Raw genomic sequence first — 23,209 nt, forward strand, 5'->3', positions numbered from 1 at the left:
GAGGTGAGGGTGAGGCGTTTTCATGAGGGTCCTCATGAGTGAGGATGCCCAGCTATGCTCCAAACTACTAGTGCTTTGTAAATATGTATCAATACTCACACAGAACCTTTCGATGTTGGTCAGGGACTTGGTTGCCAGTGGTCAAGTGTCGATCCGGCTTCCCCTGCACAATACAGGAGTCAAAATTACATGGTGGGTACAATATTGACTTTTCTTTCTCTCTGCACAATCGACAGGATTGGCTTGTAATGGAAAGAAGCGAAAATCATTAGTGGAATTCGAAAGCTGCCAAAAGCCAATCTTCGAGTTCAATATATATTTCTTTTCAAGTATCTCGCAATATCACGAAAAAAAAAAAAGTTCTTGTCACGTAGTAGTAGATGAGGCAATTCAACATAGAAGGACAAACACAACACAAGCCTTACGACGCCCAGTTGCATACTTCAGTTGAATAATGGCAGTTCAAGCAGTTATAGTTCCTGTTAATTTAACACGATATTCATAGCATGAGTATCTATCCTTATTCACGATATTTGAATGATGATATGCGCGGTATGTGTTACCCTTAGGGCTTGTTCTTACATACAGCACTTTGCTTCAGAGCGCTGGGAACCAAGCGCTGTTTTGTACCTTCGTATTCTCACTTGCAAAGCGGAGCGTACACCACCTAGCCAGCTCGGCAGCGCCGTTTCGTCTTGTGTTGATTCGTGATTCCCGTTAGCTATGAGGACGCACAAGCCTAGTTGGCTGGGCAAACGTTAAATTCGACGCCATGTTCAATTCACCACGACACCAATTCAACACCGCAAAACAAGGAAGGAAAAAAATCCCACAGCCTCCGCGACGTCATAGGTAAAACAGCCTCTTGATTTCACAAACCAGCGCTAGAAACGTGCACTGAAAAAGTTGCCAGGAGCTCAACTCTGACAAGCGCTGTTTTCCAGTGGTTCATAGCGCCGTGGAGCAAGGCGCTGTATATGAGAACAGGCCCTTACAGTTTACGTTGAACGAACTCACGTAGAATGAACTCACGTAGAACTTTGACGAACCCATAAGGGATGCAAAAGACCACATTGAGCCACAACGGTTCTCTAAAATTAGAATAACCTCAAAACGGCCATTGTCCTCAAAAGAAGCCCTTTCTCCGCGACGAAAGCCAGGGGTAAAAGCCAGAAAATGTGACGAAAGCGAGGGGGAACATGTGGCCGACCGCTGGGTTTCCGGTAAGTGGTATTGTAGCCTCCTCAGTAACCCCGGGGTACATACCTGGTACTGTGCGCCGAGATCTTGCAGTGGCGCCGCCGTGCGGACACGGAGCTGTGCCGTCAAGGGTAGGATTCGGAGCACACGACACTGCCAGAGACCCGTATGCCCGTATCTTCTTCTGCAAGACAGTGATTTCACGCTATATCTGCGGATTTGTCTCATTCTCGCTAGCTTGGGAATATTATACTGAGAAGCAAGACGATAAACTTCACATTTTCTCGCTCTCGCGTTTAAATATTGCTCGTTTAGGAACGCAGCTTAACCATCTGCGACCTCTTGATATTCTCGCTCACACATTCAAGATGCTGACTGTGAAACCAATAGAAAGCACACAAATAAATGAAAATGCAATTATAAAACAATGCATAATAACAAAAATTTTATGTGTTATGTGTAGTACGTAAATAACACAACATAAACGTGTTTACTTGAGGGAGTCTTGAAAGCCGGACACGTCATCTAGTGTAGCATTGTGCCCGACGACAATGGGCGCGTTAAGTAGCGAGACATACTTAAAAGCGCTAAAAAAAACGAAGGACGGACAACAGAGACAGACGTGCGCATGTTAGCCACACCCTTCGTTTTTTAGCGCTTTTAAATATGTCTAGCTATTACCAACACGCCCAAAGATGTGTTTTAACTTAGTAGCGCCTTTGCATAGCGCGCTCCGTCCATTCTGTCCCTCTCGCTCCGGAGCCTCTGCTAAATGGGTTTTTAAGCCAAGAGAGCGTTGCGTGTGCAAAGCGCCTCCAGGCCTCCGCCTGTCACTGAATGTTCTTTTGCGGTAGAGCCGTCTTCCGATCCGGCTGTCTGTAACCTCATCAAGATTAATTAATGTTCAGGAATGTGGAGGGCGTGAGAAGCACTCCGACTTGTGGCTAGGAGCGCAGGAGCGCCACACTCCGCACAAGGAGATGACCCGTTTAGTAAAAGGGAGCGCGCTCCATGCGCTCCGGAGCCGCTACTTAACGCGCCCAATGTGTGCATGACTTTTGTTGCACTTGTGCTCCATTCATCAGTATTGAGTCAGGACCCTCACGAAGTGCGTGTGGTAATCGAGGATAGAAAGGTTGACAGCGCATCATCCATGTGCAAAGCAGGTTGTCAGCTGGAAGACGGAACCGGAGCTTCGGCATCGCAAAATAAGCTAATATGGCTCTGACGGTTGGAAATGTGTGGCATGCCTGATATTCGTGCCCTCTCAAAGACTTCCGATTATCTGGTCATTGACGAACGTCTTGTCGATGAAACAAACGGTGTTTTGTGGCGTGTACCGGCGTAGCGGTGAAATCAGTAACCTCTGTCAGGCCCTTGGTACCACGTCTTAATATCGATTTACTCCAAAAGCGCAATAGCGGGGAAGCAACAATTTGGAGGCAGGTCATACTGGACGACAATGCAGCTAGCGCACAGTAATGTGGCTACCGTACACCGTTTCCCCCACTGGTAACAGAAGGGTTGGTTGTGCATGGTAATGTTAGAGGTGACCCTTCATTCCCCTATGATACTGCTTGCCTAGAACCTAGAGATACAATAACATAGTTGCTGTGCTGCACATTCACAACACAAAAAAGTTGGCGGAGCTGTCACAGACAAATCTGCCGCCAAGCGTTTCGATGCCGACAGGATACTGGGAGTCTGCTTCGCTGAAGTGCTTGCTACAAGCACGCAACGTGTTTGAAATTCCTTTCCCCATCTTTAATTTGATTAGCCATGGCTTCCGACGTGTTTCCTTCTGCTTCTTTATTTTTACTATCTTTTTTTTTTTTTTTTTTGTGGGATCATAATGAAAACTCATGTGGATGTATACATGTTTATAGGATTTCGTATTGGTAGCTGAGCTGTATTGGGCAATCTCAGAAATTTACGAGAAGGGGGGGGGGGTTGCAAAATACCAAGGGGGTGCAGTGAAATCCCTGGCGTGCAGCCGAGTTGCACAAGTTAGAGCACTGCAGCGCAAAAAAGAAAAAAAAAACGAAAGCGTTTGTGGACGTTTAATCGCACGTTACATTTGGTACATCAAATGCATGACACACAATTGTTGAAAGAACAGCCATCAAGTTACTATAAAACGCACTGGAAGTCCGGTCTTTTGCCCGTTTATTTGGCGAAAAAGCATGAACGTGGATAGAGCGCGGCTATACCCGCCCCGCCTGCAGCGGCAACGCGGGTGCACCCACACTTTACCCGCGATCCGCATCAACAACAACAACAACAACAACAATAATAATAAATGATGGAGAAGTGATGATGACATGGGATGTTTCCCGTGGTAGCCACAGGATCCTACCCCACTTCACAGGGGTTAATATGAGAAGATGAATTAATGATGAGCGCGACGGCGAAGACAGGTCGGAGTTCTGTTTAGAGCTCTTCGAGGCCAGTGGCTTGCACGAAAGCAAGAAGGGAGCGAAGAGCCCGGCACTGATGCGCAGGGGAGCTCCATGGGCCAAGTACTTTGGACAAGCTGAATGGTCTAGCTATGGTCAAGGAGCTATTGCGGTTGCCCCTCACATAGTGACGTAACAGAGCTCAAGCTGGCGTCAAACAACCGCCGTTCGCACGTGTACCGGTCACAGTCCTCGATGATACGGGGAATCGTAGCTGGGGTGTGGCGAGCTGGGCACAGCGCCGTATTGCTGTAACCCAGCTTAACCCGGAACGCAGGGGTGAAGGCGACGTGGAGTCGTAGACGCCGCCGAAGCGACGTAACGCTGCGAGGGAAGCCACCTGGTATCTTAAATGATAATGACGGGTCCAATGCATGGAGGAGTGACCATTGAGTGATGTCATGGCGCCATTGCTGGCGGGCCAAGGTACGTGACACCAACGCAGACAAGTAGAAACGTCTATCTCGGTTGGAGAGCATAATAGGCACGGCTCTGAAGATATGGTGGGCCGCAGCCACCGCCAAATGTGCCTCCTCGTTGTCCTGGATGCCAGTGTGGCCGGGGACCCACTGTAGAGTCAACCGGTGTCCCTGTTCCCCAAGAACCTTGAACGCCGTCAGGATACTTACTACCACCGGGGCCAAAGAGCCGTGGATGCCCATGCTTCCTACACATTGTGGGGCTGATTTTGCATCAGTGTATATTACGAGCGAGTATATCAGTATATTACGAGTATATCAGGAGCGAGAAACATCCGCATCAAGTGACATATTCTACCCGTAAATCTGAGATTACTGCGGGTCTCCGTGCTGATCCGCGGGTACACCCGCAACCGCGCAGGCCTCTAGCAATAATCTACCATCGCAACATACATCTTGAACATACGTATGTCGAGGTAAAACCTCGAGACTACGATGATAATCAACACACACGGACGAAGTCATGTATTCGAATCACCAGCTCACTTGCTATTTAGCAATTCTTTCCGTATATGTCTTGCTTGTGCATGTGTTTTACACGTATCCTACGTGGCAACTCTTTCTATTTTCGCAGCAAGCCAATCTTCGAACTCTTTGTATTGCTGTCGTGGAAACGGTTTCGTTGTGCACAGCATCTCATATTTGTCAGGTAAAGGAAAAATAAGGAACGCCAGAGCGAGGCATTGATTCGAGAAGATCAGGAAGGAATTTGGACTGCTTCTGTCCCACTGATCCGCTCTAGCGGATGAGGTTCTCTCATTCTTCTCCACTTCCTCTTTTCGTCTTGAGCGGTCGCTTCCGGAGTATTTACGTCCATACACACTTCAGAGTTTCTCCGTCCATTGTGCCTCGCGAAGCTCTACACCGGGAAAAAGCGTTTCACCGACGCTGGTCTATTATACGACCCACCGCTCACGGCATCGTTTCGCAGGTGGCCCAAAAGAAGCGCTTTCTTCATTGCCTTTTCCATTGAATGGCAATGGCAAACACGAACGTGGTTTCTCTTTTACAGATGTCTCCGCAAGATGGCTTAACCAGCCCACGAAAGTTGTATGCTTTAGTTGTTTTGTGTCTTCACTTGCAGGAAACATGAGACTGACTTTTTCTTCTATTTCTTTTTTTCGCAGATGCAGATGATTCGGTTAGCGTGACGGCTTCTAATATCATGTCATGTTTTTTTTTTAAAGAAGAGAGTGTTCCCAGAAGTGAGTGGACTTTTTTTGCTTTGTTTTCACTGATATTCGTGCAGCATTTCCTCTGAGCGACGTCGTATACATGGTCTTCCTATTCCTGACGCTAGCAGCAGCCTGATCCCAATTGTAATTTTGAAGGCAATCACCTGTCACAAAGATGTCAGTGTCGTCAAAATCGAAAGAATCTAAAATCTACGAAAGCATTGTGTACCAGAAGGTAATGACTCTCGGATGATGCCAGAAAGCGTCAAAGACAAACAAATAACGAAACACGTATAATCAGAAAGAACACCTCAGATTCAGATGTGCTGTTGAACAACATCGACAATCACCTGTGAGTTCGAAAACTTGCGTTTTTCTATCCTTCTGACTTTCACTTCCATTGTTTGTTTGTTCTAAGTGGCAATTACATGACTGAATTGGATTTCATTCCAATTACAGTCATGTAATTGTAGCGTGAACTCATTGCACGTGCTGCAACACCCGTTATTATCTTTCTATTAATTTCGCGTATAATGAATATAATATATACCAGGCAAAAAAAAGAAGAAAAAAAAACGTTCTGCTGGAACACAAGGTACGTAAAGACCTCCATCACGAAATGAATAATACCCGATAATAAGATGAGGCGGGCAGAGGTCATAGCGGAATAGCCTTTGAGACTGCAATGCTGTGGAAGCCTGTGTCACCCGTCGGCTAATCAGGATAGGCGTCAGAATATGAATAGGTCCTTAATTACCTAGAGTGTTTTCAAGTTCGCAAAATCCATCACAAAATATGAGGTAATAATATATGCATATGGAAAAGGACGCAATCCTAAAAGAGCATGCGGCGCTAAGGCATACCCATCCATAACTGTCGTATTTTTTTTACTTTCTTTTTTGAGCTCAGAACGCAGTCGAGATTAATGAGGTACAATTAATTACCAGTGAATCTTCCGCTGGGACGTGCCGTCCATAATGGCAGCGCCCGGATACTGAAAAGCTGCACGCCTTATTAGGCGTTTCGTTATCGTCGAGTTTTGAATTAACAGCTTATAAGATGACACGTTCTTAAGCACATCGTAAAAGTAATGATATTTCCTTGATTCAATTTCTGGAACCGATTTCAAAGATGAATTTGCCGCAGGCTCTAAAAATACACGTCGGAAAATAGATACAACGTACAGAAGTACATATATTCGGGTACAACAAAAAGTAAAATGCCATATTGCAAACGTCAAACGTACGCGGCTTTAAGTAATGCCCGTATGTTTACGAATGTCGCCCGGTCATAACACATGACATGTCGGCCTTCTTCCAAAGGCTTGGGATGACTAGACGTGTCCTGCTGTCCCTTTGCAATCTTAGACAGTCGTCTACTACGTCGTCTGGTTGCTTTCAGCCAGACTTGTACACGTTACTTGAAAAAGGTATAATTGATTACCGTTACGATTATCCTAGTGGCAAAAGTAAATCTGTACCGCTACAAATTACTGAGCTAAAATTGTGATAACGTAACGGCTAAAAATGTAACGCGTTCCTTTGACGGTTACTTTCGATAACAATAAGTCACATGGCTAATAAAAGTTATTATTTACGCGAAATTACACACACCTTGACCCGCTTTCTGAGATTTGAGTTCGCGCCTTTGAACGGGATAGGAGCAACGACACTTCCTTCGGAGCTTTTCTTTATGTAAACTCATTATTCATTTAAACAACACATTGTTTTTATCTTTTCTCTCCATCACCATGAACATTTCCGAAAAGCTGAAGCCATGGCGATAAATCAGGAGAGCTAGTTGACTTGGCAGTATCGAAGAGGAAGGACAATCGCAACTACGAATTCAATGTTGTGAACGTCATCTCTGTGAATCTCTGACAAAGGCGTTTATCTTTGAGGTCTTCAGAATAGAAGCGCTGAGCTGCGCTACATTCTAACTTGGAAATTCTAGGTGATTCACTACGTCCGAAGCTTGATCGACTGCACATGCAGTAGGTTGCGGTCGGAAGAGACCGCAGAGACTCCCCCCAGAGACTCAAAATGTATGTGCGGAATCCTATTACAATGTCCTCCACTCATGATAGTGGAAAGCAAAGCAGATAGGAAAGGCAATGATGGAGCCTGTGAGTTGGTTTCGCATATGAATAAAGCTAGTCGAAAAGTAATCGGTTACTTGTAACCGATTACTTTTAATGTAACCGATTACTCAAAATTGTAATGATTACTTAAAAAATTACTTGCTCGGAAGGGTAATCGATTACTCGTAAAATTACTCGAGAAAGTAATTGATTACTAGTAACGCAATTACTTGTAACGCGTTTCGTATACAAGTCTGCTTTCAGCTTAGTCACTAGCATGTATCGCCAATATTGCCTCTGTCAGCAGTGTTACAGGTTCGTGAGCAATATGTTTCCCAGTGCGGCTTTGGCATATTAAGATGATAGCTTATTTATTTGGTGATGTTACAGAAGGGTCTGCGCACATCCACTGATGATTCTTTTTTCTCCTGCAACGATCTCCATCATTTCATAAAACCCGAGACTACAGAGACGGCGAGAACATCAGGCCACAAAGAACAAAAAAAAAAAAAGCAGCAGCAGAGCAGCAAGCAGAAAAAAAAGAGAGGAAGGAGAAGAAAACGAGGAGAGGAGCAGTAATGAAATAGATGTAGTCGAACTGCCCAAGGACGTATTCTCTCCCTGCTCTCTGATTTACCTACTTTTTTTTACTGAGAGGACCTCAACCTCTACCTCGATCAACCTCCGTAGTGCACTCATGGCAGGAGACGGATGGTGCCGCAGCACTCCTGGAGCCCGTGACACTGAAGGCGCAGGGCCTGACGCGACTAGCGAGGGTGACAAGAGTCGCTCCCTGGTGAGGAAAGACGTTTTGCCCGAGTCAGGGACATGGCAAACGGAACTTCACGACTTGCATGACGAGGTGGAGGTGATGTTAGCGCGGACGGAGTGTAACGATCTGCCCATGGATGTTCCGCCTGACCCTACTCTCAACCCGACCCTACACAACGATGCCTCGTTATTTCATCTCGTCACCCATAAGAAGGACCGCCCAAGCGGAATCCCAGTTGTCTTCAGACGTGGCAGCGTCGTATTCCTTCTGGAATGTAAACCCCAACTCAATAGCCCATTATGTGCTCACAACGACGCAGGAGAAGGTCCTCCGCCACAGAATCAATAGTTATGGCACTCTCATCGTCGACGTGTCATCGGAACACTCAGCGCAACACATACTGGGCCTTAGGACACACGCAGGAATCGCAGTTCAAGCATCAATCCCATAATCTTTCCTGCGTACCACTGGCAGAATCACTGGCGTCCCCACAGCGTCACTGGCGTCGTTACAGCGAGGACCAGCTCCTCGAAAGCTTCCGTTCAAACGGTGTCACTGAACAACAACAACAAATAAGTAATGATGATGTAGTGGGATGTTTTGCCGCTGACGCGGCACCCTATCCTATTGCTTGAAGGGGAGAAGATGGTGAATGATGATGAATGTTCAGAGTTCACGTAGGAGCCCTGTTGGTGCTAAGATGGTGATGATGGCTTGAAGAGCGCGTAGCTGATGGGCTGGGTTGGCCGGAGGCCCAAGCAGTCGAAGAAGGCAAGTAAGGGTGTCCCAGTGGCTTCGTGTTGGCGCTGGAGGACGCGTCGCTAAGTGGAATACTGCTGACAGTCGACGAGAATGTGCTGGACAGTACTTGGAGTATTACAGCAAGGGCGTAGCATTGCGTTACCGTAACCCAGCTTGTGGCAGAAGTTTAGGGTGAATGCGATGTTCAAACGAAGTCGATGGACAATAGACGTAAGGGTCCGACGAAGGGTAGACGGCATTATGAAGGATAGTGTGGGATCTACTGAATGAAGGAGTGGTCCTTCCGGGATGTCTTGACACCATTGATGGGGGGCCTTTGCTGATGCAAGCGACGATAGTTAAGATCGTCTATCCCCTTTTGGCAATATGATGGAGATCGTATGTCGACGGCGGTGGACTTCTGCAGCTATTAAGTCTGCGTCTTCATTACCACGTATACAGACGTGGCCCGGGATCCACTGTAAAACATGTCGGTGTCCCTGTTCGTGTAGTCGCTTGTAAAGTTGCAGCATATGTCAGCAGCGATTGATGCCAAGGAGCCTCGAATGCCCCTGCTTGCAATACACTGTAGTGCTGCCTTAGAATCAAATGAGAACTAGCCTATATACTCTCGGGAGAGTGATGGCTCTGCGAACGCCACCGTCAAGACTGGCGTGCCTTGACATTTCAACCTAGCCATGCGCCCCCAGCGCATATTTCTCTCGGCTTCACGTACTTCCCAGTGTCAGAACACATTGACCCACCCACCCGGAAGGGGTGATGGCAGGATCGGCTCGCCGTTGTCGGCCACACAGATGTGGGTGTCGGCACGACTATAGCAAAAAATAAAAAAAGACGGATGAAGGGTGGAGATGCGTAGAGAGTGCGTGAGTTCGTCGGGGAGAGCAAAGTGTAAGAAGGGTCGTTGAGCAAGACCCGCCTCCTGCAGAAAGAAACAAGGTTTCTTGCTTTAGCAGCATGTTCGGCATAAGAACCACCGGGGTAGAGGATGTCGTCCGGAGGTTGTAAACAAGAGCCCGCCCACCCAATGCTGCAACTGCCAGAAGTTTGGCCAATACGCTCGAGACTGTCGCTACTCCCAAAAATACAAAGTGTGCTCAGGCCCACAAGATCATAAACAATGTACTTCACGACGACAGCCGTCATGCGCAAACTGTGGTGGTCACCACAATGCAACTTACCATGCCTGTACTCAGTGCTTCTCTGCCAAATGACTGTTCGACTCATAGCCATACCCCCATACTACCCATTTATCACCCCTAGCTGCCTGTCTCGAGACACCCGCACTCGCTCATCACGGCTCGTCGCAGTCCTTTGCCTCTGTTGTCTAAGCAAGTGGCTCCAAAAGCCGCGCGCCCATCTCCCCAGGTCAACGGACGACGGACTCCCGGCCCTTTCGGAGGGACAGGACATCGTATCTGTCACTATTCTCACAATGCTCTTCCCCGCCTTATATGCCATTGTCCAGGTTGTCCATTGTCCGGCCTAGTTAACGTCCTCAATCATGTCACAAGTGCGGTTTGCGGTTATAGTGCTGTACCAGTAGTACCCGCAATGAAGACATATTGTTGCATTTTCTTTTTTTTTTTTAAATCATAAACTTGAAATTTCGCAAAATTCCTGTTTGCCGCAAGCGTGGACCGCTTCGAGTGTGACGGCGAATATTGCAAAGGTATGGCAAAGTGAACCCTCCTCTATCGAATAAGATGCTTTATAACGCTCTCAGTGGCCTACCTGTGATGTAGCTTCTTCTCAAGGCGACAGATGTTTTCGCTAAACATTGTAGTCCTGGACGGCTGCATACCCCACAATATTTTATTTTCCTCGAAACGAATTTCATTCCGCTACTGCTCAAGCGAAAGAGAGCCATGTAAAAATTCCGCATACAAATCTAAGGGGGGGGGGGGGGGGGGGGGGGGGTCGAGCGGCACCTCTGGATCATTTGTCGTGGAAAATCCCCGTCGACAATCCAATGTGTACTCAAACTCAGCACACTCAACTCACCAAATTTTCTCATCGGCCTCTCCCCCGTGGCACACTGAGGTACTTGAGGTAACGTTTAACTGCTGTTGATAGTAAATTGTTAGTGCTCAATCACCCCTAAGGTTTCACAGGGAGTGGCAGGACCCAAAGAGCCTCACCGCATTTTTCAGCAGTAACAGCTTACTGGTAACTAACAATCACTGTCATACTACCGCCTCGAAGATGACATAAACGACATTTCCAGTTTCCAAGTTAAGTGCATTGAAGGGTTAACACAAATGCGACCAATACAACTCCAAAGGTTTGCCTACAGAAGCTCCTAATCTTTTGCAAGTAAGTATCGAGATGAGCACAGAACACACACAACAAAGTAGCCGGTAAATCACGAGACGACCGCTTGACTAAAGAGGAAGAAAAATAATTTTATCCTATACAACTCCTTCCTCCATAATGTAACCGTGTCAAGCACGGCCTGAAACTGCATTGAAATAACAGAGACACGTATCGTCGAACACAGAATAAATTATTCCTCTCATGGAGAGACGTCTACTGTATAAACAGAGCGTCTTCGGCTTCGAGGCTTCTTTCCAAGTCGAAAGAGCGGCCGTTTGCTTGCGAGCAAGAAGGCACTCCACTCTACTTTTCGTCTCCGTTTGCCGTGCCTGGAGTCTCAACGTAGGCATACCTGGGACAAGATTGACATATGAGGGCGAGTCAACACGAGAAGCGCTCTTTTCCAAAAGGATGAGGTTTCAAAAGCTTACAGATAAAATTGCGAGCATCGAAGGCGGGATGTACACACAAGAAGACAAATTTACCAAATCCTACGCATACGCCCAGCATGACTGGAAGGACACGTCTGCTCTGTGGAATATGTTTTGCACGCTGTTGGGATTGTAGAGAACGCGAGATCTGTTATGACGTGTCCAGAAAGCATAGCACTTTTTCGATTTTCGACAGGAGTAGTCGTCAGGTCTCTTCTGATTTGCTTTGATCCACCGCGAGAAAAGAAATCCGGCTATCGAGAAAAAGAAAAAATTCACGCAACATGTGCTCGTGGGGGGAAAATATCTTTCCGCGGGGTGTACTTGTGAAACGGCCCTCGGCTCAGTCAGCAAATAAAGTTGACAAGGAACAACGCGGCGATACGTGAACCGAAAATACTTTAGACGGGACATTCGCAGAATCAAATTAGAAATTTTCTTCCGAGAGAAAATCTTCTCATGTTCAATGAACGAACTGTATTACGAGCTTCCCTAAACGCGAAGGAAATTTTCTCCCTTTATTTACTACAGCCATTGCGAGGCAGCACTGTCGCCCTGTCGGGAGCGCATGGTCGGCTGCCCAACAGGACCTCGCTGTTATTCGTTGTGCTTGTTACTTCCCCCTCCTTACCCTTTTGTGTTTCGCAACACATTTTTCCTTCTACGTCGTTTCCCTAAGCAAACTACCGGAATGTCCATGGCTGGGTTGTTCAGCTTTGTACTTGTACTCTCTTCCCGCAGGCGTCGTGTTACACGCCTGTGTTCTTCCCATAAGGCTTGTTTTCGAAACCTCTCGCTTCACGACGTCGTGGACTCGATAATTGCCGTTCGGACGAAAATGCCCCTTTTTTATCGCGTCCTCATTCTTGCGGTACGTCACTTATGGAAGAAGAGCGTTCGTTTTATTTTTAGTGCGTTAGATGCCCTTGTCATCCTGTTGAGTACTTTCAGTTGTCTTTTAAAATTCTCACCTTGAATCCGGGTACATTATTGAGGAAGATGGGATGCGCGCAATCGACCTTCGTGTTCCTCTGGGATTCCAAATAATAAATAAATAAATATCAAAGGTGGTATCATGCATAAAAATTATAATAAACAGTGAAAGAGAGAACAAAACATATTCTCAACAGACAACAGGGCTGCGACATTGTAAGCCAGAATATTGGTAGCATGTTGGAAATTCTGTTAGACTTACGCAACTTTAAATTGTTCCTGAGAAATGTCGCGTTCTGCGGCAGTCTAGCGAAACGGGACGTCTGGACAACGAAGTCGCTGCCTCTATGCCTACTGGTGGCTGCGTACCACGAAAAAATCATCCGTGGTACCTAACAAATAATAAATACTGAAAAAGACATTGCTAGCATGTAGCGTAGTGCTTGTTGCCGGCATGGAAAGCTGGTACACCTCATAAGGAATCGTCGGCCAGTGGTTGTGTACATCTAAGGCCATTGCTGGTTGGAGGTGCCTCACCCATCGTTATACATGCATTTGTAGTCGTAGTGTCAGAAAGATTATCATTGTTATCGATCGCCTTGTATAATGCACAGAGTGTGAACTTACGGAAGCGCCGAATTGGTGGCTTGTTCGTTTTGCCTCGTAGCTTGTTCCTCAAATTTCCAATCAGATTTCCATTAACAAGGATTATACACATTACCGCGCCTTGGTGTGGACGCGTAAATAGCTGCTCTTGCCTGTTCTACACTGCACATAGCAGCCTGTTAAGCTTCTTGAGGCCACATCCTGCAATGTGTTCTTACAGCTTTATTTGATTACCAGTGGCAGCAGCAATGGGTATTGCCTTTCAATGAAAACATTAGGTGCGTTAGCCTTTCGACAGCTTGAAGCAGAGAACCGAATCTAGGTCCGCCTCGAAAATGATGTCCGTCGTGTTGATGGGGGATATTTCACTTCTACCTATTTCCTCTGAACACAGCGCACAAAATAGGGAACAAACACCGCTGTTTGCTTTCTAAAACAAACTTTTTACGGCATCTCAAAAACTACGAAAACTCTCGGGAATTAGGGGGCGGGGGGGGGGGGGAGAAACCGCTGCAAACAACGTATAACACGAAACCTTTATTACCGCTTCTAAAGCTCGGAGCCTAGAACGGTAGACTGAAGAAAGCGTGTCTAACCTTTTTTATGTCCACTCTCGGTATAGAAGAAAGGTGGACCCGTTTCTATCGACGAGGCCAGCTGAGCCATTAACCCTGCAAAATCGAAAACTAACTTCCAAATAGCGAAGGACGAGGTTTCAAAGTGGCTGAGAAAATATTTGTACACCGCCTTTCAAGCAAACAGGGCAGTAAACGTTAAAACGTTCCTCGGGCGGCTCTCTCGGGGTTAATCAGACAATTGCCGATGAAACTGGAAAGAAATAAAATTCGAAGTTCAGCTTTTTTTTTTTTTAACTCTGCTCATCTGCCTAATAGGATTCTGTAGCTGCACCAGTACCGAAACTTTATTACCGAAAGAGTAAATGTAAGGCATTTACTTGTTCGCGAATATATATTTAGTATAGGGGACCTAGAATAGAGAAAGTAACAAGAAGAAAACGAAGAAAGAGAAAAAAACATAGAAAACTATTAATAAGTGACAAGCCTATATTTATACTATTATATTATTACTATTACTATACTACTATTACTGCTATGTACTATTATATTATATTATTATTTATACTATTATAACTGTTGCTGTTATACTAAGAATGCCAACGTTGAGGCGGAAACATCGTCTTCTTCAGAACACAATGGTTCGAATACAGTTAGAAGTATTTTAAAAGAAATTGTGACATCACGAATTTCAACACATGACAATTGTGATCCCTGATTCCTCTTCTGGTCACATCCAGAGGTTATGTCACCTGCTTCGGCTCCAAGGCCTGGCCAGGCCAAGGCCTGTCTCACCTCAAACTTTGCAGACTGATAGCTATTTCTCTGAAAGTTTATTGCATTTTTTTCTTCTTTTATTTCTTTTTTTGCAAACGTTGCAATCTAGGAGCATAACTAAAGATCAAGCAAAGTATCACTAGCTCACCATAGTATCACTCCATGCGCTGCATACAATGCGACATGCTCACACCCATGGACTAATCCTCTTCTGTATTGCGCCACCTGTGTGCGGTGGTACGAAACTGATCCAGACACGGAAAATCAATGGCGGTTCTTAATTTTCTTTTTTGATTCAGTGTTAGCGCCGCGAAGCAACTGTGTCCACGAGCGGTGTACAGACGTGGACAGATGGAGAGAGGACAGCAGGAAGGAATGGGAGGAGGGCAGCGGGGTTAGTGTGCGCCCTGGGCCGACTTCATGGGGAACTGTGACGACATTCGTCTGGAAAGTCTCTGGCGGCTTTTGAGTGGAGTAAGCCGTTCGAAATGCATAGAGTGAGATTTTTTTTTTTTTTTCATTTCCACAGGACCAACGTTTGCAGAAACAAATACAATACAAACTTCAGACAAATGGCTATCAGTCTGAAAAGTTTGAAATGGGATAGACCCCATCCTGTATTTTTACGACGTGATCGAAATGTGTAATAATACCTAAATTCACCTTGTATATTCTTAAGTATCTGTGCTGCGGTAAAAGATCACATATAAAAGTGAATGAGGAGCCTAGTAATGACATGGCTTCTAGAGGATACGTAGATGCTCTCCCATTCGAAGCACAGGTCAATTGTGCGCGTGTACGCACACATATGTACTATGCGCATGCATTTGTATATTCCATGCCCCCAGAGAGCTTCAACAGAAACCGACTGAAATGGTGGTACATTCCACATTCCTTCAGAAAAACGGAGAAAGCACCGCGCATGTAACGGCAAGAAGATATTTGCGCCCGACACTCACGTGTCCTCAAAAATTCATCCAGCGCCTACAGCACATCTAGTCCCTATGCAATATTCCTTCGCGTTGATCGTCCGCAGTGCCCCTGAGCACCAGTGAGAGCGAGGCTCAGCATGAGCTAGAAATATCTACCACGAGATAGCCCAGCGATCAGATAGCTTTTTATCGCAGACATCGGTGCCTTGAATACAGGAGTGCCGTCGCAGTAAGACCGGGTCTCCAAAGAAGATGCCACCGTTTATAAGTTGATGTTGCGAAACACATAGACGAGGAAGTTCCTTATTCACTTGCTAATCCTTCTCCAACTGCGATCTAGCGTCAGTCGGCGCCTATGTTCATTACCCAGCGGACGACGGAACCACGCAAGGCTTACCGGAGGAAAAGAGGATGGGGGCAGCCAACAGACGCACTCACAGGCCGATTACACGCACCATACTGCATTGGAGTATTACTCTCGGGGCCAGGTCCCCAATTTGAGAGCCTCTTTCGGAAGCTTTTCCCAAGATCAGAAAGTTGACTTTCTGCGCCAAAACGGCGCCCTTCCTACGCCTGCAATTTTTTTTTTACCACCCCATCGTAACTATGCATCAAAGCACACATTTACAAAGCACTACTTTCCGCTGGGGCCTCCACACACCATCATAGAGATGAGTGCACCGTGCAACTTCTCCGAAAAGATAGATCGTTTCTTCTTCTTCTATTTTTCCCACGAAACAACAATACGGCACTCCATATGTATGGGAAAAGCCCGAGAAAAAGTACGAGAAATGTATCCTACACCGCGCTCTTCGAGCTATAAACGGTAGTGGATGATACAGTGATGATGAATAGTCGCCACTTGGGGGTAGTACAGTTTAGTAGGGCTAACGTGATGGTCGCCAGAGAAACCAATAATTTACTGATATCCAGAAAATGGACGACATATTCTAGGCGTTATATACGTACATCCACATGCAGAGATGATATCGAGCTCTAGAACACATTCCCATCCCTACAAAAATGACTTGAGAAGAATGAGGTTTGGTGTAGCAAGAGAAATGTGGCATATAGGATGAGCGGAAGCTAGTTTCACAGAAGTAATGCGTGATTCCGGACAATAAAGTATGCACGAAATGTATTTCAACAGAAAACATTTCTTCCCGTCGAGGGTGCTCTCATCTGAATTTTCTGCTCCCCCCCCTTTCCTGTTTAATTGGATGCGTAATGTAACCACGATAAAGGCAATGAGCGACACCAAATGATATCTCTTCTCCACTAGACCATGTGTAATGAGAACGCTGTTAGCTTTTTAGTTAGTTAGGTGTCTTTATGGAACTCGTATTACATGTATCAGTAAGAAATTGGACGTACCATTGACATACCCGTTTTATAATACCGCACCAGCGAAATACATATCTACCGAATGGATTTTTATGTACCTACGACTTTACAAGTTTTAAACGTCGTTATGTGACCAGTACCGCTGCCTCTCGGAAAATTCCAAGGCCTGTATTGCAGTTTAACGCAGAACCTGTCATTCTTTAAAATGTAGTAAATAATTTGGGATACGAATTTCATGAGCTGTGACAACACCGAATACCTGGTCAATGTCATTAGCACCTGCGTGTATTGAAGAAAAACACACCGCAGACCTGCTGAGTACATATCACAAGCGCAGCAGCCCGTCCGTAGCTTCTTGATTTCCTTCTGTAAATACCTCCTGCCCTGCACAGGCTGTGCAACAGACCCCTCATTGTGCATGTGCCATCTGAACATTCGGCGCGCCGCCTAGTGGCCCTCCGGTCACTTGCTGGAGTCGACGCTCTCCTCTACACCCCTTAACCATACCTTCGCACCACGGGCAGAATAGTCGGTGTTCCCCGCCAGTATAGCGATGCACAGCTCCTCGACTTCTTCCGGGACAGCGGCGTCATTGGGGTGAAGAGAGAGGTGCCTATTCCCGCGAGAGCGATGGCTCCCGCCAACGTCATCGTTAAGTCAAGTGTCCTTCTCGCTTTTGAGCCTGGCCGCGCGCCCAGTGCCAAGCTCCAACTCGGCTTCACTTACTATCCTGTCTTGGAGTATGTTGACCCCCCTTGTCCAGCGCTTCAACTGTTGTCCTTTCTATGTTGTTCCAGCCTCAGAACATCAGTTCTCTCACGGTTATTATGCCTGAGACTGCCGAGGCTCCCAGCGTTGTGAAGTGTGCTCAGTCCCGCATCATTTCAAGCAGTGTCTGGCCCGACGAGAGCCCAAGTGCGCCAACTGTGGTGGACAGCATATACCGCGACCTACCGTGCTTGTAGAGTTGCCAAGGCCGCAGCCGCTGCGCACCGACGATGCCCCCCCCCCCCCCCCCCCTCCTGGTACCCTGGCTCGAGCTTCTTGTTTCCAGCTCAACTCATTACTGAGCGCAGTTAAGCTGCATTCAGTAATTAGTTTAGTAATCGGTAATGTGCGCGAGGGTTAGTCACCAGGAGTATCTACTATCGCATCGGTAGTATGTACCTCACTAGTTGTTGTTGTCCGTCTTAAATAGTACACATTGCGAGCATCATGACCCTACTCAAGACATGGTACCATATGTACGTGCACATCATAAGCAATTTATGTATTGGTGCATTGTCTACACGTGTACATACAGTAACTCATATGTATACTACCGACCATCAGTACTCACCTCTACACTGTAATTAGCTGCTGACAGGTGATGTTTATGTCTAAAAAAGGCAGTAGCTCTGTTCTAAAGCATTTGACTTCAAAATCAAAAGACCTGGTTAAACCCTTGTTGGAGAGGTGACAATTATTTCGATGCCTTTGCATGTTCTTATACAGGGCGTCCGCACTAACTGCGGTCAGAATTTAAAAACGAAAGGGAAATGCCTTTTCTCAATTACAAGAACTCGAGATATGTGCTTGGTTAAGTGGGCCACCCTACGTCTGCGCTAGCGACCTCCTGGAGCATTGCCTTCATTAATATTCACCAATGAACTTATGGATTACGAAAGAATATAGTCCAGAGGCCGGGAGTAGACATGTTTAATAAATTCAGCGCACCGGCAAACAACACAGTAAACAACACGAATTACGAAAGATAGAAGTTCGGCCCAATAACAATATCTGTTCCCTCTGGTGCGCTGACGCCATTGCAGTTTTCAGTAAAAGGTTCGAGGCAATATAGACAAGAATTTTAGCTACGAACCAGCGCGGACGAGACTCCCCCCCCCCCCCCCCCCTTTACTCTCGACGCAGCGCGCCACCTGCAGGCACGGGCGGCGTGGGGACTGCGGGAGAAACGCGCGGAACGCAAGTTTCCTTGTAGGTACGGTATTGGTTTGCAGTGTTTTCGTGCAGATATCGCTCTCAATGAACAACAGGTATTTATCTGGATGGGACTGCACTGTGGTTGATTGTAGGAACAACTAACGATTTCATGTTGATGCACAGTGTTTTACGTATTCACCCAAATGAAACTGCGATGCAATAGTTAATAACTCGTTAATTTTGCCCGCATCCAGCACACATTGTGGTACTAAGTCCGAAGGCTCTTTTATTACACGTTTTAATGCAAAATGTGTACACAGCAGCCAATGCTTTCTTCAATTAAGGTTTCCGTGATCACCTGTCGTTATTCAAATTTCTCTTGCAGTGTACCGCCATAGCGGCGGTGAACGACCCACATAATCATCATCCCATTTATGTGTGTCTGTGCGAAATTTCAAGCAAATTTTAATTCAGGATCCACAGCGAACTACCCGGTGTTATTCGCAAACTACTAAATTCCTGTTGTGCACAGCATAAACAAGTTTGAGTAAGCAAGGCCGAAAACAAAATTATGAAAACCTTGTTAGCGCAACGTAGCAGGGTTTGCAAGCATTTTGAAGTCCATGTATCAGAAACAACAACTTTTTTTTTTTTTTCGTTGCTTCCGCTGCGCGCTTCGCAGCAAGCCTTCCTGCGCGACAAATTTCAGTGCCCGCAATGCTTAATATGTGACAGTAATATTCTGGTATTCAAGAACGGTGGTACTTAATTGGAAATGAGAACAGTGAACAGGAGGAACAGTGAGCTCACGGGTGAAATAATATGAGAAAACAGAATCATACCATGACAGAAAATATCTATTGAGTACTAGCCGCAACGTTATAGTCCCTTGCGCCACACTGCAAAAGCTTTGCGAAGAGACTACACCATGTGCACAAAGAAAAGTAATAACTATGTTCGATGTATGGTTCAACGAACTGGGAATCGTATGTTGCACTTGCAGCATCGCAGAAGTTCATTAGATAGCAGATTTTTTGTTGACTTGTGTAGTAGCTGCTGAAGACGACGAGCATGCCTGCCACCCACGCTTCACCTGCTGCCTGGCACGGACCCCGAGGATTCGAGCCGCCGTGACATGTTGTTATTAACCCGTGGTTCTCTGGCCTCCGACTTGAGTGTTATTCCTCCTGAGGGGTTACTACAACTTGGGTTTTTGCTCTGTTTTATTCTTAAGCTTTATTGAACGCAGTCATATAAAAAACATATACTTATGCACCTTTAAAGCAAAAGGGGTGCCTGAACGACGAGCTATATCGCGAGCGCACGCCTTCGCCAATGGATTGAGCCGAAGCGCCCGAAGTCCCCACAGGCAATGCCCGCATGGTGGCGATAGTCGCCACAAAATGGCCGCGCACTGGATACGGCGAAATTCCTGGTCCTTTTGCTGCTTCCCCAAAAATGCGCTTTTCCCGTGCCCATAAATGCGAAGGAGATCAATAGTTACCGCTTGTTCTCCCTCGTACTTTTGGGCAGTCTTGGGTAAGTTACTTCTAAAAAGTAACCGAGTTACAGTTACAGTTGATCTGCCAAAAATAGTAACTAAGTTACAGTTACTTTCTTGGTCAATTAACTAGATACAGTTACAGTTACTGAGAGAAAGTAACTTAGTTACATTACAGTTACTTTTTATAAAAATGACCATGGGAGGGTGATACAATTGTTAAAAACATACATTTATTTACATTTACTGAAGCGCAATAAAAGTTTCCTTGCACTTAACCAGAAGCAGTATAAGTTAATACGCGGTTATCCCACACGGAAAAATACGACATGTGCATGCGACCTGGCGCATCGCGGTGAAAAAGAAGAGCAAGGTGACACGCACGCGTTTCGTAGCGTGTAGAGAGACATACACAAGAACAAGGAACTCGTCTCAGGTGCTTTTTCAGGTTTGAAGTTGACGTCCTATTTGCCGAGTACGTCTTATCCCATAGCTTGCACTTTACAGTTAAATTATTCTCGTCCTTCCACGATAAAAACTCGAAGGTTGCTTCATAGAGCGGCCACGGAAGCTTATGGTAGCAGCAACCTGAGGAGGGTTAGCCATTGCACTGGTCGGAGCGCAATGAGCTGACCGGGAAGTTTTTCTTTGGGCATAATCATTCCCTTGTCCATATCCACAGGAGGCAGTATCCCGTGCTAGGGCAGTGACACTATTACTCATATATGACTCATTCCGACCGTTGAGGGTCTCTAACTTCAACTAATTTCTGTTCGCAAAGCTGGAATTCCCCGCTTGGTCAAGAGCCCAAGGCACGGGGCACATACAGATTAGGGATAAAAGGAAGGAAGACACTGTTAGGGGGAAGTAGGGGAAGGTAGAGCAAAGAAAAAAAAGAACGACATTTATTCGAGTAACTAGTTACATTTTGCAGTTACTTTGACAGAAATAGTAACTAGTTACAGTTAAAAGCTACTTCTCTGGAAATGTAACTAGTTACTGTAACTAGTTACCCCCAAAAGTAACTAGTTATAGTTACAAGTTAAAAGTAACTTGGTTACTACCCAAGACTGCTTTTGGGCAAGGGAAAAGAACGTTTCTGGGGGAGCGAAAAAAATGGCTTCCATATCTGCCGTTTTTCCGGGGCCATTTCCTTGGGATATATTGCCTCGATCCTTTTTTTCTGAAAACGGCAACAGCATCAGCGTACCAAATGGGATGTTGTCATTGGGCCGAACTTCTATCTTTCGTAATTGTTAAGTGCATTAGTGAAAATTAATTAGAGTAATGCTCCAGGAGGTCGCAACTGCTGCCATAAGGTGGCCCACTTAACCAAGAACATACCACCAGTTATCGTACTTCAGAGAAGGTATTTCCAGACTTTAAAAAATATTAAAACAGATTTATAAAGACTTATTTCTAAAAAAATGCTTAATTACAAAAAAAAATCTGAACACAGTTAACGCAGAGACTCTATACACACATGGCCACGCAAATTCCGAGTTGAGTAGCCGTAACGCACAGCACCTACGTTCCTTATTTTTAGCGTGCAGCGAATGAACACCATACAAATGTAGCCAATATTTTGCAGTCAGTCGTAACATTTCTTGCGTGAATCTTTCTTCTCCATCTAGCCTGCGCCGTCAACCAAGTTACCAGCATGGATCTTTCTTGGAGTCGTACAAAAGAGGTCCCTAGCGTAGCGGGTCGATATCTTGGACTTGGGTTTCAAATCGCCGAAAGCCCGTTTTTATAGAGCGGACACCAGCAAGCCGCGTGGAGATTTATTTCGTATCGCCATCCTTTTGCTCCATCCTGCTTCTGTACCCTACAGCCACCTAGGAGAGGAGCGAGCACAAAAGTGTACTTTTGAAAAGGCATGCGGACCGAAGTTGAGATGGATGAACGTTCCGAAATATGCATGGGTGGGTCAAAACTGTGATCAATGATCGAAACGAAATTGTTCTTTTGTCAACGAGCCAGTTTCCGACGGATACCGAACCGTTGTGTATGCATAATATTCTTCAACGAGGATGCAGCGTATCGCACCGGACACCAACATTCAAGGGCGACCTATCCATTGGGGCAGACTGTCGTTCAGCGTGAGGCGAGTATGCTTTTACTCAGCCGTACGCCATTAAAAAGTAGAAAGAGTGGGAAACGTAAAATGAGGTAACAGTGATTGTCTGTTGCGCAGCTTTTATTCTAGTCACCTTGGGGACTAATTACAAGGGTCGTTCAAGATGGAAAATTCGGGAAGCATCAAACTACGTCAGTTTTTCATAGTATTCGCGTGCGCATCTAGACCCCGCTACCACCGCTGTGTCAACTCTTTGACGCCTTTGGCGTAGAAGGAAGTGAGCTGCTGTCGTAGCCATTGCAGGACATCATTCTGCGAAGGGCTTCAATCTGTATGGAACGTCTTTCCTCCATGGTGCTCCTTTGATGAGCAGTGATGTGACATTTAACATGGATCGAAACCCTGCCTCATCCGTGAAGCTGTCCACCAGGAGTCGCCATGCAAAATATTTCCGCTCTGTGGTGTATTATAGCTGCACAATCGAACAGTCGGAGAAAACAGCCCCGGACGGCTGACACGATCCTCGCGTGACGGGGAGAGAGCCCCGAGCCTTTCCGTTTTTTTCTTTGTTTTTTTCTTCTCAACTCACGCGCCGCTTGTACATGTTTGAACTGTTCCGGTGTACGTCATGGATCACGTGCCGGGGGATCACGTTACGTCACGACACCCTCTCGTTCTGCGCTGCGCTCTTTTCATGAGGAGAGGATTTTTGAAAATAGTGCGGTACAGAGGCCTCGCGCTCCCTCTGTAGGTCATCTGCGTTTTATTCGTTGCAGAACAGTCCACAACGAAAAAAAAAAGAAAAAAAAGGGGGGTCACCTCAGAGCTTCTTTATGAGGCCCAAACAATGGTAATCTCTTGAAACTA

At 46.0% G+C, this 23,209-nt stretch overlaps 2 long non-coding RNA genes across 3 annotated transcripts in view; both read right to left on the reverse strand.

The window, feature by feature from the left end:
- Window positions 1-16,177, reverse strand: part of LOC135397206 (uncharacterized) — a 132,704-nt gene extending 116,527 nt beyond the window's left edge. For both annotated transcript variants that reach the window (XR_010423612.1, XR_010423611.1), the window contains exons 1-3: window positions 15,892-16,177; window positions 1,267-1,384; window positions 100-163 (exon numbers count right to left, since the gene is read on the reverse strand). This is a non-coding gene — a long non-coding RNA (uncharacterized LOC135397206). The remainder of the gene's footprint in view (window positions 1-99; window positions 164-1,266; window positions 1,385-15,891) is intronic.
- Window positions 11,310-12,705, reverse strand: LOC135397202 (uncharacterized). The gene is made up of 2 exons (XR_010423609.1): window positions 12,643-12,705; window positions 11,310-11,592 (listed from the first exon to the last, which is right to left on the reverse strand). It is a non-coding gene; the product is annotated as an uncharacterized LOC135397202 (long non-coding RNA).
- Window positions 16,178-23,209: the final 7,032 nt, after the last annotated feature.

The sequence above is a fragment of the Ornithodoros turicata genome, chromosome 1 (assembly GCF_037126465.1).
Source record: "Ornithodoros turicata isolate Travis chromosome 1, ASM3712646v1, whole genome shotgun sequence".
In the NCBI taxonomy this organism is placed as follows: Eukaryota; Metazoa; Arthropoda; class Arachnida; order Ixodida; family Argasidae; genus Ornithodoros; species Ornithodoros turicata.